The following is a 16,677-nucleotide window of genomic DNA, read 5'->3' as shown; positions in this document are numbered from 1 at the left end:
ATTCAATGGTGTATATGTAATGAATTTTATTTATCCAATCTGTCATTCATGGGCATTTAGGCTGATTACATGTCTTTGCTATTGTGAATAGTGTTGCAATGAGCATTCACGTGCATGTGTCTTTATGGTAGAATGATTGATATTCCTCTGGGTACATACCCAGTAATGGGGTTACTGGGTTGAATGGTAGTTCTGCTTTTAGCTCTTTGAGGAATCACTTTCCACAATGGTCAGACTAATTTACACTCCCTCCAACAGTGTATAAGTGTTCCCTTTTCTCCACAAACTCACCAGCATCTGTATTTTATTTTTTATTTTTTAATAATAACCATTCTGACTGGTGTGAGAAGGTATTCAGTGTGGTTTTCATTTGCATTTCTGTAATGATCAGTGATATTGAGCTTTTATCATATGTTTGTTGGCCGCCTGTATGTCTTCTTTTGTAAAGTGTCTGTTCATGCCTTTTGCCCACTTTTTAATGGGGTTGTCTGTTTTTCTCTTGTAAATTCAAGTTCCTTATGAATATTAGACCTTTGTCAGACATAGTTTGCAAAAATTTCCTCCCATTCTGTAGGTTTTCTATTTACTCTGTTGATAGCTTCTTTTGCTGTGCAGAAGCTCTTTAGTTTTATTTGATCCCACTTGTCAATTTTTGCTTTTCTTGCAATTGCTTTTGATGTCTTTGTCATGAAATCTTTGCCTGTTCCTATGTCCTGAATGGTATTGCCTAGGTTGTCTTCTAGGGCTTTTATAGTTTTGGGTTTTAAGTCTTTAATTCATGTTGAGTTGATTTTTGTATATGGTGTAAGGAAGGGGTCCAGCTTCAGTTTTCTGCATATGGCTAGCCAGTTATCCCATCACCATTTATTAAATAGAAAATCTTTTCCATATTGCTTGTTTTTGTCAGGTTTGTCAAAGATCAGATGTTTGTAGGTGTGCAGTTTTATTTCTGCATTCTCTATTCTGTTCCATTGATCTGTATCTGTTCTTGTACCAGTACTGTGCTGTTTTGGTTACTGTAGCCCTGTAGTATAGCTGGAGTCAGGTAACGTGACACCTCCAACTTTGTTCTTTTTGCTTAAGATTGCCTTGGCTATTCAGTCCCTTTTTTGGTTCCAGTTTACTGCTTTTGTCCTTTAAAATATTTTTTTCTGTCATGTTTGTGTTATACCTGGTGCATGACATGATCTGAATGTGAAATTTAACACCTTTCCTTAAATTTTCTGAATAAACAACTCATAGAAAGATATTTGAGTAGGTGAATTTGGTCAAGGTGTGGTATGATGAAGCAATGTGACAGCAGTGTAAGAGAGTAGATCCTAAGCGTTCTCACCAGAAAAAGTAAAGAAAAAAGGTAACCATGTGAGGTAATGGATATATTAATTAGCTTTATTTTGCCAATCATTTCACACTGTATGTGTATATAAAATCATCAAGTTGTACACATTAAATATATACAATTAAAATAAAAAAAAAAGTAAATTAATCCTGTTTTTAGAAGTCCCTTGGCTATTTCAGTAATGAGGCTCCATTTGCCAGTTACACTACTTTACCTTCTCTTTTCCTTCATCACTCTTTTCCAAATTCTGTACCTTCCTCTTGACTACCCACCCCCTGCCCCAAGCCCACTTCATCTGAGTTTCAGATATCTGTAAGCAAATACAGGCCCCTTAGTAGAAACAATTTTGGTGATAGCTTTTAAGATATTTACTCCATTATACTTGGATATCAGAACAGTTTCATTTAAAGGGAGAGTAGTCATCAATATATTTTGCTTCATCATGATAAACCCATTGGCAGTCTGACTCAAATTCTAGCTCACCAAATTATTACATGTGCCATTTCTGATCTGCCTTGAATGGAAAGATTACCTCCCTCATATTCTGACTGTATAATTAAAAGATAAGTGCTTCATACATGCTAAGTTCATTTCCACCCTTTCCCTACACATTTCATGGGCTCAAAACTTGATCATTAATCAGGAAAGTTATCTTCTCTAAGACAATACCATCTCCTCTTGGCTTCCATAATGTTGATGATCGTCTTTCTGTCTACACTGGCACACCTGACAGGGGCAATTTTTCTACTTAGTTTTCCCATTCTCAAACTTGGTTTTGCCACTTTCTCTGGCATTAGGTTTGGATTGAATACCTTACCTGTCTGTAGTGAATTATTTCTCTGTGACTGTTTCTTTCTTAGCATTGGTATAATGTCAGATTCTGTAGAAGTGTGAGTTAGGCTGCATTGCTATATGCCAGGTGGTGTCTCAGTGGCTAATGCTGGGATAGGACAGACCTACAACGTTAAGTTGGCCCTTGGGACTCTGCTGAATGTAGATTCTTGACTGCTGTAGACGCTGCTTTTCTGCTTTCTTGAGTCTACTACTCTTTTGTCCCTAGCTAGTATCTCTAGCAGTCATTCCTGAAATAGGTTTACTAATTATAGTTTTTGATTATATATTGTCAAAGTGTCTCCTTTTTATTCACTCTTTTACTTTTATCTCATGGTGTCACAAAGTCTCCTAACAAAATAATATAGTAAAATTATGGTGTACTTGAGCACAATTTCAAAATCTACATAGGCTCCAGAAATGTGCCAGCAGGTTATTTACCTTGGGGTGGACTACTTAAATTGCAGATATTAGCATGGTGTAAACTTGTTACATTGTTGAAGTTAAGAAAAAGACGAAGTTCAGTGTTACAGATTGCCACTTTGGTTTTTAGTGCCTTGTATTGGGAGGGAAAAGGTTTAGTATGTAGAAAGGGATTTACAGCTACTTGTATTAAAATCTACAATTTTAATAAATTGAATTTAAAAACAATTCTTTAAGCCCAACTTAATAAATCTTATTTTTTTAAAAAATATTAATGTTTTGCTTAAATTAAAATACTAATCTTATTTTTCTTCTATTAATGTTCGATTTGCTTACAGATTTACCTGACTAAATTTTCTAGATTTTATTACAATTTTAAAAGTTGATTAATGAATACCTTTAACTATTTCACATGAAAATCTTAAATCTATCTATTTTTCTTAAGAGCACTAAATATAGAACAAGACAGATTTATGATGAATAAAAAGTACTTTATAAACACTTAAATATATTTTATGATTCTAAAAATATATACATGTGGACTAAATAAATTATATTTTATTTAGCTTTTAAATACTGTTTTAAATAAAAACTACATATTTTATATAAATATCATAACTATAAACAACTCAAATTATCTTAAAATATTTAAAATATAAAAGGTAAACCTAATATGATAATAGTCAAGATTCAGTTTAGAATCTAGAGCTACTCTGGGTATTTTTACACAAAAAAGGATCAAATATAGGGAAAATCTTTGAAAGGGCTGAGTAGCGTGTCACTGGAATTACTGAGTTTAAAAACAAACCACAGTCAGCTAAGAGCCAGAGGTTCTCATACTATCCCAACCTTGCCTCAACACCTAAGAAATGGATGACTAGAAGGAATGTGAGTTTAGCTGCCGCTGTTTCTTTCTACCCTTGTTTCTACGATACTTCTTGTCAGGAGAATACAGTGACAGAAGTGTTTTCTACCTCATTTTTACCTTCCAAATCTCCTGAGATTATATCTAACTAGTAGAAATTATTTCATATTTAGAGTCCTAGCTACAAGGGCACCTGAGAGATGTGATTTTTATCTCTTGTGTCTACACAGAAAGGTAGAATGCAGCCTAGTGAACCAAATCAATCATGTCCACTAGAAGCCCATCAAATTCCCTAAATGCTAAAGTTACAAATTCAGGTTGTGGGTTCTGGCCATTGGTTCAGAATTCTAGACCACAATTCCAGGAAGATTATGCTCAACAATACTTATTTATTACTTGGATACATTTTTGTAGTTTGGCTTTATCTGCTGTATCAACAAGGGACCTCAAACCCAAGACTTTCTTCTAAGATTTAATGTAAGTTTTAAACCGAGACAATAAGGATCCCCAACCCAATTTTATAATAACCTTATAGTAATTGCTTTCCCAAGTTCTATCATCTGACATTATGTATTTGAACTCTCACCCTTCCCACAGATCGCAATACATTTTTTATGGCCCAATACAAAAGACATAATTTTGCCAGCAGTAAAACGTAATCTCTGTTACAGTGAAAGACTTTATAACATGATTTTACTGAATAGTGTTCCTTTTGCTTATGAGATAAGAATTCTCTTTAGGAATATGAGATTTAATTCTTGAAAACTATTCTGTTTCAATTATGATAATAGACTACTGGTTCATAACTGTAATGTCCATATTATCCTGGAAAATTGAATTTGAATTGTATAGTCATTATGGTAAGATATTGACTTAAGCAGTAATTGCTTCTTTGCAATTGGGTTTGATCTTTTGCTAATATAACTGATCACTTTCAGTTGTTTATTGGCTGTTTGTTAATGTGCTTACAACTCAACTTGACTTTAAGTGTCTTCAGGACAAACTCTCATCTTTTGCCCTTACAGCATCCAACAGAAATGCTATGTACATTGTATATTAGTCCTTTCTAAACTTTTTTGTAATTTTTTAATTTTATTGATATAAAAATTTCACTTATTGAATATTATTTAAAATTCCAAATAAACTAAATGTATGGCTCATAATTAATTTTAAAAAATGGTCAATTCTGAAGAAAAACACTTTAATCTTAAAGGCTATGTACAGTTGGCCATTCATATCTGCCAGTTCTGCATCTGTGGGTTGAACAACTACATCAAAAATATTCAGAAAAATATAAAAATAATGATTAAAAAATAAAATAAAAATAATACAAATAAAAATGATACACTATAACGAGTTTTTACATAGCATTTACATTGTATTAAGTATAAGTAATCTAGAAACGATTAAAGTATATGAGAGGAGATGTAGATTATATGCAAATACTATGACATTTTATGTAAGGTACTTAAGCATCCACAAATTTTGGTATCCTTGTTGGTGGGGAGGGGATTCCTGGAACCAATTTCCTCCTGATACTGAGGGTCAACTGTAGATCCTTTTATGTTAATTTTGCACTTGCCCCCAATATATAGATCCTCTATCAACTGAGGATATATTAATTTCATCAAAAATAAGTTTACTGTATTTGAGTGAGTCTATTTCTGGGCTCTCTATTCTGTTCTATTGATTTATTTGTTTATTTTTCACCAATACCATGCTATCCTGTTTACTGTAGCTTTATAATAATTCTTGACATTGTGAAGTTTGAGTCCTCCAACTTTGTTCTTTTCTTCCTTATTGTGTTGGCTATTCTAGGTTCTTTGTCATTTTATACACATTTTTAAATAAGATTGTTGATATCTAAGAAATACCTTGCTGGCCTTTTGATTGGAGTTCTGATAAGTCTATAAATACTTTTATGAATAATTTACATCTTAACAATATTTAGTCTTCCAATTTATGAGCATGGAATAGCTCTCAATTAATTTTTGTAAATATATATTTTATCAGTATTTTGTAGTTTTCCACATAAAGACCCTGTCCATATTTTATTAGATTTTTACTTAAATATTCCATTTTGGGGGGTGCTGTTGTAAATGATATGTGTGTGTGTATTTAAATTTCAAATTCAAATTTCTTATTGTTAGTATATAGAAAAGCAATTGAGATTTGTATGTTGACCTGGTATACTGTGACCTAGCTATACTTGTTTATTACTTCTAGGAGGTTTTTTGTTTTGTTTTTGTTTTTTGCATATTGTTTGGTGTTTTCTACATAGACAATATGTCATCTGTGAGCAAAGACAGTTTTATTTCTTCTTTTTGAATCTCTATATATTTTTTATATATTTTTGTTTTATTAGAGTGGCTAAGATTTTATAAGTATGATGTTGAAAAGGAGTGGTGAGAAAGAACATTCTTGTCTCAGTCATAATATTTAAGGGAGAGATGTGTCCATTCGGTTTTATGTTAGCTGTGAATTTTTTCTAGATGTTCTTTATCATGTTGAGGAAGCTTCTCTGATTCCTACTGTGCTAAGAGTTTTCATCATGAGTGGATGTTGGATTTTGTCAGATGCTTTTTCCTAAGTCAGTTAATATGATTGTATCATTTTTTTCTTTAGGGTGTTGATGTGGTGGACCACATTGACTGATTTTTTTAAAAAAAACATAACCACCATTCCATTATCATAACTGAAACAAATAATAATTTCTTAATATGATTACATATATTGTGTTCAAATTTCTCCGATAGTCCCAATTTCTTTTTAAATATTTAGTTAGTCTGAATGAGAACCCAGACAAGGTCCACACTTTACATTTGTTGATACATACATTGACTTAGAGGATATTAACGTCTTCTAAGTAAATTAGTCACCCCAGCTTTCAAAAGTACTGCTGTTAAGAAACTGCCATGGTGTCATTTAATGATTTTTTTATCCTTCTATTTTCTGTAAACAGATAGACAGCAGTGCTTGATCAGATTCAGGTTCAGTTTTTTGGCAAGAATATCTTATGAGTGTTTCTGTACTCTTCCTACTGCAGCAAACCAGGAAGCACATTATATCACCAAAAGCTTTTCTCTCTTTTGTGATGTTAAGGTGGGTCTGTGGTTTTAAGTATTGAAAGTCTGATCCATCTATTTTAAAGTTCTCCATCAGCTAATAGTTTTAGCAACTGTTAATTATCATTAGGTAGAGCAATGATTTTATATAGATTCTATTATTATATCTATGTTTGTTAGATGTAATTCTCTAAAGAAGGATTTTTCTTCAATTTTTGCCAAGATACAGTGCATACAAGATACTTTTTTAAAAAGCCATCATTGGTTATTTTTTAATGTTGAACCAGCCTTGCATAGTGGGAATATATCTGTCAGTTGAAGTGTACATATTTTTTTTTACATTGTTGGATTGTTTGCTATTCTTTTGTGGATTACAATGGGAAATACATGAAGATTCTTTGTACTATCTGGATCAAAGAAATTTTTGAAAATGCAGATTTCCTGACATAGAGCAAATGCTTGCGAGGGCCATCAGAATTTGAGAATTATAGAAAATGTGATTTATTTTATATCACTGACTTGCAAAACCTGTAGATTTGATTTCATCTTACTTCAATCTAATGAGATTGGTAAATGTTTGTCATTTCTCAGTTTAGGATGCTGACTACAGCTGAGGAAGAATATAAGCAAATTTCTTAACTCTGTTTTGAACCCAGGTTTTCCATGCCTTAAAATCTGTGCTCTTTTTGTCACCACAATAGCTAGCTTTGCTAAGAGTAGAGGAGGTGGAAGGTTGATACATTAAAAGCCACAAAGCAAGTCAGTAGTAAAATTTCAAAATGAAATATGTATTTTTGATATCTGCATTCAAACTATCAGTCTAAGGTATTTAATCAAGGTAATATATGTATTTGTGTATATACATACAGAGACACACAAAGGACTGAAAATAAACTTTCTAAGCCATTTTCTTGTGACACTGAATTCTGTGCTTTTGTTTAGGTGATACATTCAGAGTAGAGAAAATGGGGATTGGCACATGCTTGTTTACTATGAGAAGCTGATATGCAGTCTATACAACTCCTCAATACTCACTATGTTTCCTTTAAAATTATGAAAAAGTGTTTTGTTTCCCTAAACCTCAAACTTCATTTTCTCTGACACAGTGTTCTGTCATTTAACAGTGTCTTTTGAGAAAATTATCAATGTAACACTATTAATCATTTAGCAGCTGGTACAACAAAGAGCTTTTAGGAGACTTCAGTTGCAGGAATAATTATTTGCTCACTATGCAGCATGAGATGTGCTTCATGCAATGAACCAGATTCATTCTCTTTTTTTTCTTGCCCTTATGATTTCAGAAATTGGAATGTTCAGTGTATGTTTTAAAATAGACTTTATCATATTTATAATTTAGTACAGTGAGAAAAATATGCGGCATTTTCTGATGAAAAAGGAAAGAGAATGTAAAGAAAAGATTACCTTTGAATTTTTAAGTATTGAAAGTCTGATCCATCTATTTTAAAGTTCCCCATCAGCTAATGGTTTTAGCAACTGTTAATTATCATTAGGTAGAGCAATGATTTTATATGGATTCTGTTATTATTTCTATGTTTGTTAGATGTAATTCTCTAAAGAAGGATTTCTCTTGAGTTGGTTCATGTTTTACAAATTAATTTTACAATGTAGCAGTGAAATATTGAACTGAATTTTACAAAAAAAGTGGGTGTTTTATAAATTTTCTATAAAAAGTTTCAGAATGTGTATGATGTTAAGTCCTATCACTGAATTTGTGAGCACGGAATTGACATAGTTAAATTTTATTTTGCTATCATTAGGTACTGAGTTTTATTGTGTGATCAAAGCTTATTAGACAATTAACTGAATGGCTCTTAAGAATTTTTGTAAGAGTTGCCTTTTTAATTATAGTATATATTCATTTTAGAAACTTTATATAATAAAGATAAGCATGTAGTAACAATTAAGTTACATAAGAATATACCATCTATAAATAATTTTTTAGCATTTTGTCATATAATCTTTAATGTTTATGCATTTTGCTATAATTCACATATATGTATATACAGCAAATGCATAATTATAAAATCACTGAAAACATATTGTGAATGTTTTATAATAAACTGTATACTATATATTAAACATTTAAAGTGATGAAATTTTATAAGGCAAAACTCAAAGTGATAACAAAGGATTTAGCCATATGGGCTGACAGCTATAATATGATTTGACTGTATCCCCACCCAAATCTCATCTTGTTTTCATGATAGTGAATAAGTCTCATGAGATCTGATTATTTTAAAAAGAAGAGAGTTCCCCTGCACAAGCTTTCTCTCTTTGCCTGCTGCCATCCACGTAAGATGTGACTTACTCCTACTTGCCTTCCACCATGATTTTGAGGCCTTTCTAACCGTGTGGAACTGTAAGTCCATTAAACCTCTTTCTTTTGTAAATTGCCCAGTCTTGGGCATGTCTTTATCAGCAGAATGAAAATGGACTAATAAAGTAAATTGGTACCAGTAGAGTGGATCATTGCTGAAAAGATACCTGAAAATGTGAAAACAACTTTACAACTGGGTAACAAACAGAGGTTGGAACAGTTTGGAGGGCTCAGAAGAAGACAGGAAAATGTGGAAAAGTTTGGAACTTCCTAGAAACTTATTGGATGGCTTAGACCAAAATGTTGATAATGATATGGACAATGAAATCCAGGCTGAGGTGGTCTCAAATGGAGATAAGGAACTTGTTGCGAACTTGAGCAAAGGTGACTTTCCTTATGTTTTAGAAAAGAGACTGGTGGTATTTTGACCCTGGTCTGGAGATTTGTGAAACTTTGAACTTGAGAGAGATAGTTTAGTGTGTCTGGCAGAAGAAATTTCTCAGCAGCAAAGCATTCAAGAGGTGACTTGGGTGCTGCTAATGGAATTCAGCTTTATAAGGGAAGCAGTCTAAAACTTCAGAAAATTTGCAGCCTGACAATGTGATAGAAAAGAAAATCCCATTTTCTGAGGAGAATATCAAGTTGGTTGCCAATATTTGCATAAATAATGAGGAGACAGATGTTAATCACCAAGACAATAGGGAAAATATCTCCAGGGAATGTCAGAGACCTTAGTGGCAGCCCCTCCCGTCATAGGCTTTGAGACCTAGGAGGAAAAAATGGTTTTATATGCTGGGCTCAGAGTCTCTTTGCTGTATGCAGTCTAGGGACTTGGTGCCCTGCATCCCAGCTGCTCCAGCCATGACTAAAAGGAGCCAAGATACAGCTTAGGCCAAGGCTTCAGAGGGTTCAAGCCCCAAACTTTGGCAGCTACCACATGGTGTTGAGCCTGTGGGTGCTTGGAAGTTAAGAATTGAGGTTTGGGAACCTCTGCCTAAGTTTCAGAGAATGTATGGAAATGCCTGAATGTCCTGGCAAAGGTTTCCTGCAGGTGCAGGGTGCTCATGGAGAACCTCTGCTAGGGCAATATGGAAGGGAAATGTGGGGCTGAAGCCCCTACACAGAGTGCCCATTGGGGCACTGCCTAGTGGAGCTGTGAGAAGAGGGCCACTGTCTTCCAGACCGCAGAATGGTAGATCCGCAATAGCTTGCACTGTGCACCCAGAAAAGCCATAGACACTCAACACCAGCCTGTGAAAGCAGTCGGGAGGGAGGCTGTACCCTGCAAAGCCACAGGGGCAGAGCTTCCCAAGACTTTGGGAATCCACTTCTTGCATCAATGTGACCTGATGTGAGACATGGAGTGAAAGGAGATCATTTTGGATCTTTAAGATTTGCTTGCTCTGTGGGATATTGGACTTGCATGGGGCCTGTAGCCCCTTTATTTTGGCCAATTTATCCCATTTGGAATGGCTGTATTTACCTGGTGCCTATACCCATGTTGTATCTAGGAAGTAACTAATCTGCTTTTGATTTTATAGGCTCATAGGCAGAAGGGACTTGCCTTGTATCAGATGAGATGTTGGACTGTGGATTTTTGAGTTAATGCTGAAATGAGTTAAGACTTTGGGGGACTGTTGGGAAGGCATGATTAGTTTTGAAATTTGAAGACATGAGATTTGGGAGGGGCTAGGGGTGAAATAATATGGTTTGGCTGTGTCCCCACCCACATCTCCTCTTGAATTCTCATGTGTCGTGGGAGGGACCTGGTGGAGGGTAATCGAATCATGGAAGCTTGTCTTTCTCATGCTGTTCTTGTGATAGTTGATAAGTCTCATGAGATCTGATGGTTTTAAAAAGAGGCGTTGCCCTCCACAAGCTCTCTTTCTTTGCCTGCTACCATCCATGTAAGATGTGACTCATTCCTCCTTGCCTTCCATCATGATTGTGAGGCCTCCCCAACCATGTGGAACTGTAAGTCCATTAAACCTCTTTTTTTTGTAAATTGCCCAGTCTCAGGTATGTCTTTATCAGCAGTGTGAAAACAGACTAATACAAACTGAATGCTAGGAGGGATGCAAAGAAAATGAAGCAGAGAAAGGAGGACAAAAAGATGTTCAAAAGAAATGCTATCTAAGACAGAAATAGAGGGTAGCAGAAGGCAAAGATATGTCCATTTGTTTCAGCGGTCAGTCCTCTGGCCAGCCCCTGTAGATCCGGCATCATGTCTTAGTGACGGAAGAGTAGCAAGAAAAACTGTGAGGATTATTTACACACAAAATCTTTGTGAGATTTTGGTGGTCAAAGAAGCTTCTTTGAGGACAATCCTGACAATGTGTATGTGTATGTGTATATGTATGTAGAAATGTGGACAGTGGATCCAACTTAATTTTTAATTATTCTTTTAAAATGTGAAACATGGAGGTTGATATTTGCAGAGACAGAATTGGGGAACATTTCATAAGGAGCTTGGTTTCTTTTGGAGACGCGAAGGATAGAAATCATAAACTTTCCTGAGATTAAAAGTTATTAAAACTCATTGAATGGACAGAGCCAGGCTTGACCAAGGCTCGTAAACAGAAAAGACCAAAGAAGCCCTTGATATTCCCATCACTAGGTGTTTGAAAGTAGATAGGAGCAGTGGACTGGACTTGGCACATGAATAGCAGTCCTGGAGTAAGTATGAGCTGACAGCAAAATTAATTCATGTCTAGCCCTTTTAAACCAGAGGAGGATAAGACATTAGTGAATCTAAAGTGTTATACTTCTGGGAGCTTAAAAGAGTTACTTTGGCTGAGCATGGTTATGCAGAGGAAGGCAGCCCTGCAGGGGAAACATTCTCCCATGAAACTTGAAGAATGACAGTATCCAAGACAGGCAGCTGTGGCCTAAAACTGGGGCAGGGAGTCTTGACTTTAGCCACATAGCCTTAGACAGGGCTGGAGGAGTGTGCCAGCCTTTTTTGTGAACCAAGGATTGCTTGCATGTTTTGGATGTTACACTGATGTCTGATTGCCCACAGGGGCTGGGTTGGAAGCAAACTGAATGTATGCTGTTTTGATTGTGTATCTCCCAGTTTAAGGAGTTAAATGAAGTCTGTAAAGCAAAAACAAGTAGGTCTGACTAATTGGAAATGAGAAAGCACTCTGGAGGTTCTAAGGATTATCATGGGAATGGGGAACCTGTGGAAGAAGCATTAAAGAACATTAAAAATTGATGCAATAGTAGCCAAATTCCATACAAATAAGTGAGTGCCCTTATGCATGGAGAAGAAAGGAATTCTCTCTATTTTAGCCCAGAAGCCTCAACATGTTTCGTCTTTTATGTGGTGTAGCATGGTATGGTCATCAACAGAGAGTGCCTTTGTTTCCTGTTGCTGCTGTAACAAATTACCACAAACTTAGCAGCTGAAAACAACACAAATTCATTATCTTATGTTCTGAAGGAAAGACTTCTAAAATGTACAAGTAGGGCTACATTCCCCCTGAATGTTTCAGAAGAGTATCCATCTCCTTGCCTTTTCGAATTTACAGCCCCCATTCCCTGGCTCATTGCCCTGCATTACTCTGACCTCTCCTTCCATCGTCACATCTGTTTCTCTGATTGTCCTCTCCTTGCCTCCTTCTTCACTTATAAGCATACTTGTGATTACGTTGGGCATGCTTGGATATCCAGGATAATCTCTGCATCAAGACCCTTAAATTTAATCACATCTGCAAAGTACTTTTTGCCATGTAAAGTAACATATTCACAGCTTCTGTGAATAATGACATATTTGGCGGGCCCATCATTCCGCCTACCCCAGTGAGCAATGCCAAGACTGGTCACTGACACCCACATCTGTGGCAGGGGCTGGTCGTCTCGACTCAAGAATTTTGCATTAGATAAGTTGCTATTTACTAAAATGCCATGGTTAGGTTATGTAGAGTTCTCCAAAAAATATTGCATGTTTACCCTTGACAATTTTATTGAAGCCATGTATTAGTCAAGTGGGAGATAAAGTTGAAAACACAGTAATACCTCATTAAATGAAAACAAAACCAGGTTGTGGACATCAAAAACAGTATTTCATGTCAATCTAAATTATTATTGTAGATGTTGTTTGTTAAACTAAATACAATCAATATTTTCAAAAGAAATGGTGTATTAGCCAGTTTTGTGTTTCTGTAAAGGAATACCTGAGACTGGGTAATTTATAAAGAGAAGAAGTTTATTTGGCTCATGGTTCTGCAGGCTGTACAAGCATGACACCAGCACCTGCTCGGCTTCTGGTGAAGCCTCAGAAAGCTTTTACTCACAGTGGAAGGCAAATAGGGAGCAGGCGTGTCATATGGTGAGAGAGGGAGTAAGTGGGAGGCCAGGCTTTTGTAAACAACACTCCGGCATGAGTGACACTGGGAGTTTCACAGTTCCATCATTACCTCCTGGTTCTCAAGACTTTGGACTCAGACTAGAATTAAATCACTGGTTTTCCTGGGTCTCTATATTGTAGATGCCATATTATAGAACTTTTCAGCCTCTATAATTGCATGAGTTAATTTTTCATAATAAATCTTTATATATATTCATGTGTGTGTGCATATGTATATGTGTGTGTGTGTATATATGCATATATGCATATGTCTGTATCTATATCTGTATCTATATCTGTATCTCTACAAATGAAATTGTTCTGTTTCTCTGGAGAACCTTGACTAATACAATTAGAGAAATAAATAGAAACAGAAACATTTACAACTACCTCTTCAAGAAAATAAAACATAAAACAAACTGACAGAAGTAAGGAAAAGCATGCCAATTTTGTCAACAAATATAAAGCATTCTATTGAACTGAATACTGGCAATTTGGTTGTAATGAGCAAAACAATCTAATTATCTAAATGTACATGAATCAGAATTATTGAAAAGAAATGGATGGACAGCATTTCTCAAATTTGAAAAAGAAAGCTTCAGTTGCAATTTTAGTTTCAGACAAAGTTGAGAATTCATTGCAAGAATAATTAAATGGGCTAAAACCTGTTATTTATATTTAAATGAAAATATAATATTCATGGACTATTTTGGCAGTGCTTAACAATGTATCAATGTATATAATTCAAAGACAAATGCTTAAAAAAGAAATGGCTGGGTTCTGTAGCTCACCCCCCAAACTTTGGGAGGCTGAGGTGGGAGGATTGCTTGAGTCCAGGAGTTCGAGACCAGCCTGGGCAATGTAGTGAGACCTCATCTCTACAGAAAATAAAGAGAAAATTAGTCAGCCATGGTGGTTCATGTGTGTAGTTCCAGCCGCTTGGGAGGCTGTGGTGGGAGAATCGCTTGAGCCCAGGAGGTAGAGGCTGCAGTGAGCCATGATTACACTGCTGCACTCCAGCTTGAGTGAGACCTTGTCTCAAAAAAAGAAAGAAAGGAAGAAAGAAAAAGAAAATAAATGGAAAGATAAATGGTCTAAGATAACTATTTTTGCCTTTGACAGGTTGAGTACAAACATTTAAATAAGACTAAAAAGTTAGAATAACATAACTTATAAAAATTAACTATTAATTTATATGTAAAGCTTGTTATCCTAAAAGAGATATCAAAATCTACTTTTTAATTTTTATGAAATCTTCCCCCACTCCATTACATATTAGGCTAAAAAGTAAATTTGGAACAGCCTAAATGACAAAAATGATTCAAGATAGATTTTTTTTCTGGCCAAACTGCAGTAAAATATGAAATTTATAATTAAAAATTATAAGTAAACAAATTATCCACACATTTGTTCATTAATGCAAGTCTCCCTGGTTACAAGAGAGTTAAAGAAGATCCCTGTAAGACAAAGTTTTGGGGATGTCTAAAGTGGTGACAAAATCAAATCATAGTCATATGTTTCTATTATTAAATACTTACTTAAAATAAAAATCTATTTGTAGCTAATAAAAAATTATACTTTAATAAGCATATCTACACATAGTATCTTCAAAAGGGTTCCTAGACATGGAATTATTGTGTTAAATGATATACATTTGATTTGTATTATCACTGTATATTCTGGAAATGTTGAAAAAGTAAAAATATCATCTCTTGTATCTACGAAGTGTGACCCCAAAAGTCCCCACTGATACAGGCTCAGTTCTCTGCCAAGCTGTTCCTTAAAGGTGGCAGCCAGCCCTTTCCTTCCCCTGCCCCTTCCCTTTACCTTTCGTGGCTGGCTTATGGCCCATTTCTGAAGAACAGACATGCAACCTTGCACTTTTGTGAAAATCTTTAAGCATTCCCTCATACCCTTTCAATTGTATCACTATATGTGTGCTGTGTTTTAGATATGTGGGTGTGTTACATGCATATTGCTAGTTGCTCATTCGAGTTTATTTTTCCGTTGCACAAGTTGGCCGAGCATCAGTTGCCATGAGAGATTCAGATGAGAAATTCTCACCATCTTCAAGTCACAAACTGCAAGAGAAATTCTTCCGGGGATGGGGACTATCAGGACTGAGGAACATGTCATTTTCCCCAGAAACAGCTCTCATCCTCCTAAGAGATTTGCCTCTTTTTCTTTCTGTTTTTATTTATGAACTCACTTCTGGTAGTTGGAGGAGACTTAACCAGCTCTTTTAGTTTCTTCATCGTTATATTCTTACATCTGCAAGATATTACAGAGTTCAGCTATATGTAATTTGGGGATTGTCCTCTGCAAATAAAGGTGGGGATAGTTGCAAAAGAAGAAAAGATGTTCTAGAACTGGTAGTTGATATGTGGAGATACTGTAATGAAATAATCTCATGTTACTCTATCAGAGTTCTAACAGTTTATAGGGTGGTACTGACAAAATAATGTGCAGAAAAATGGAATGGAATATGCATTGATGTATCTCTGAATTAAGTATATGCTAATAGAAGAATTGCAAACTGACACTGAAGGGATATCTTTACTTAATAAATGGCATGGGGAGAAAGTTATTTCTAGATGAAATCAAGGCTTAAATGAAAAAAATACTGAAGGTGAAGAATTTTGGGTGTAGAATTTTTCAAATAGACTAATATTTAGCTATGAAAGTGAAATATCTTTATTTTCTGATGCTCAGCTCAATGAACCTCAGAAAATTTGCCACACATAAATGACTTTTGAAATTACTCTTGGAGAAAAAATTCTAGCAAAAAAGAGAAATAAATCTAAGAAGAAGTAACATTGTGGAGTTATAGCTTAGCAGTACTATTGTCTTAATAAACAAAAATGATAAACAAAAAGATACAAACAAATTAAACAAATGAACCCCATAACATTCTAGAATTAAAATTCTTGGTGATTCTAAAATAATGGGGATAAAAGGAGTGCTGGAGACCAGTGTGGGCTGAGAGTAATTGTCTGGTTCAAGGAAAATATGTACATAGTAATAAATTTAAGAAATTTATAGTTACAAATAAAATCAATTTTAAATTTTAATTAGACAAAAGTGAAAATAGTATGTCTGCTGTTTTACATAGGGTTTAAGATGCCATCAATTGTAAAATGTGCCATCATTTCATTTACCACTATGAAGGACGGATGCCAAACACGACACTATGTGCTTTCTTATCAGTTAGAATATTTATATTCAAAGATTTTTTTAGACTTCATCATTTTATGAAAACACAGGAAGAAGAAATAAAGTAAAACCAGATATTATTAAAACTTCTTTACAAGAGTCCAACTCTTCTAAGCTACTTCTTAACTTAGCATCATTGATATTTGTATTTTCCTGCACAAATAATTCACTGTACCATACAGAGTGATGATGTAGTATTTTTAAAAGAATTTGTAGAAGAAGTAAAACTACTCTGTTTTGCAGGTAGAGGAG

General features: G+C 34.9%; 1 long non-coding RNA gene across 1 annotated transcript in view; it reads left to right on the top strand.

Annotated features, from left to right (window-relative positions):
* The window catches only part of LOC104006929 (uncharacterized), a 312,910-nt gene that overhangs the window by 185,422 nt on the left and 110,811 nt on the right, over positions 1-16,677 (top strand). The window lies entirely within an intron of this gene.

The sequence above is a fragment of the Pan troglodytes genome, chromosome 5 (assembly GCF_028858775.2).
Source record: "Pan troglodytes isolate AG18354 chromosome 5, NHGRI_mPanTro3-v2.0_pri, whole genome shotgun sequence".
Lineage (NCBI taxonomy): Eukaryota > Metazoa > Chordata > Mammalia > Primates > Hominidae > Pan > Pan troglodytes.
This window is presented reverse-complemented; position numbering and strand designations above follow the sequence as displayed.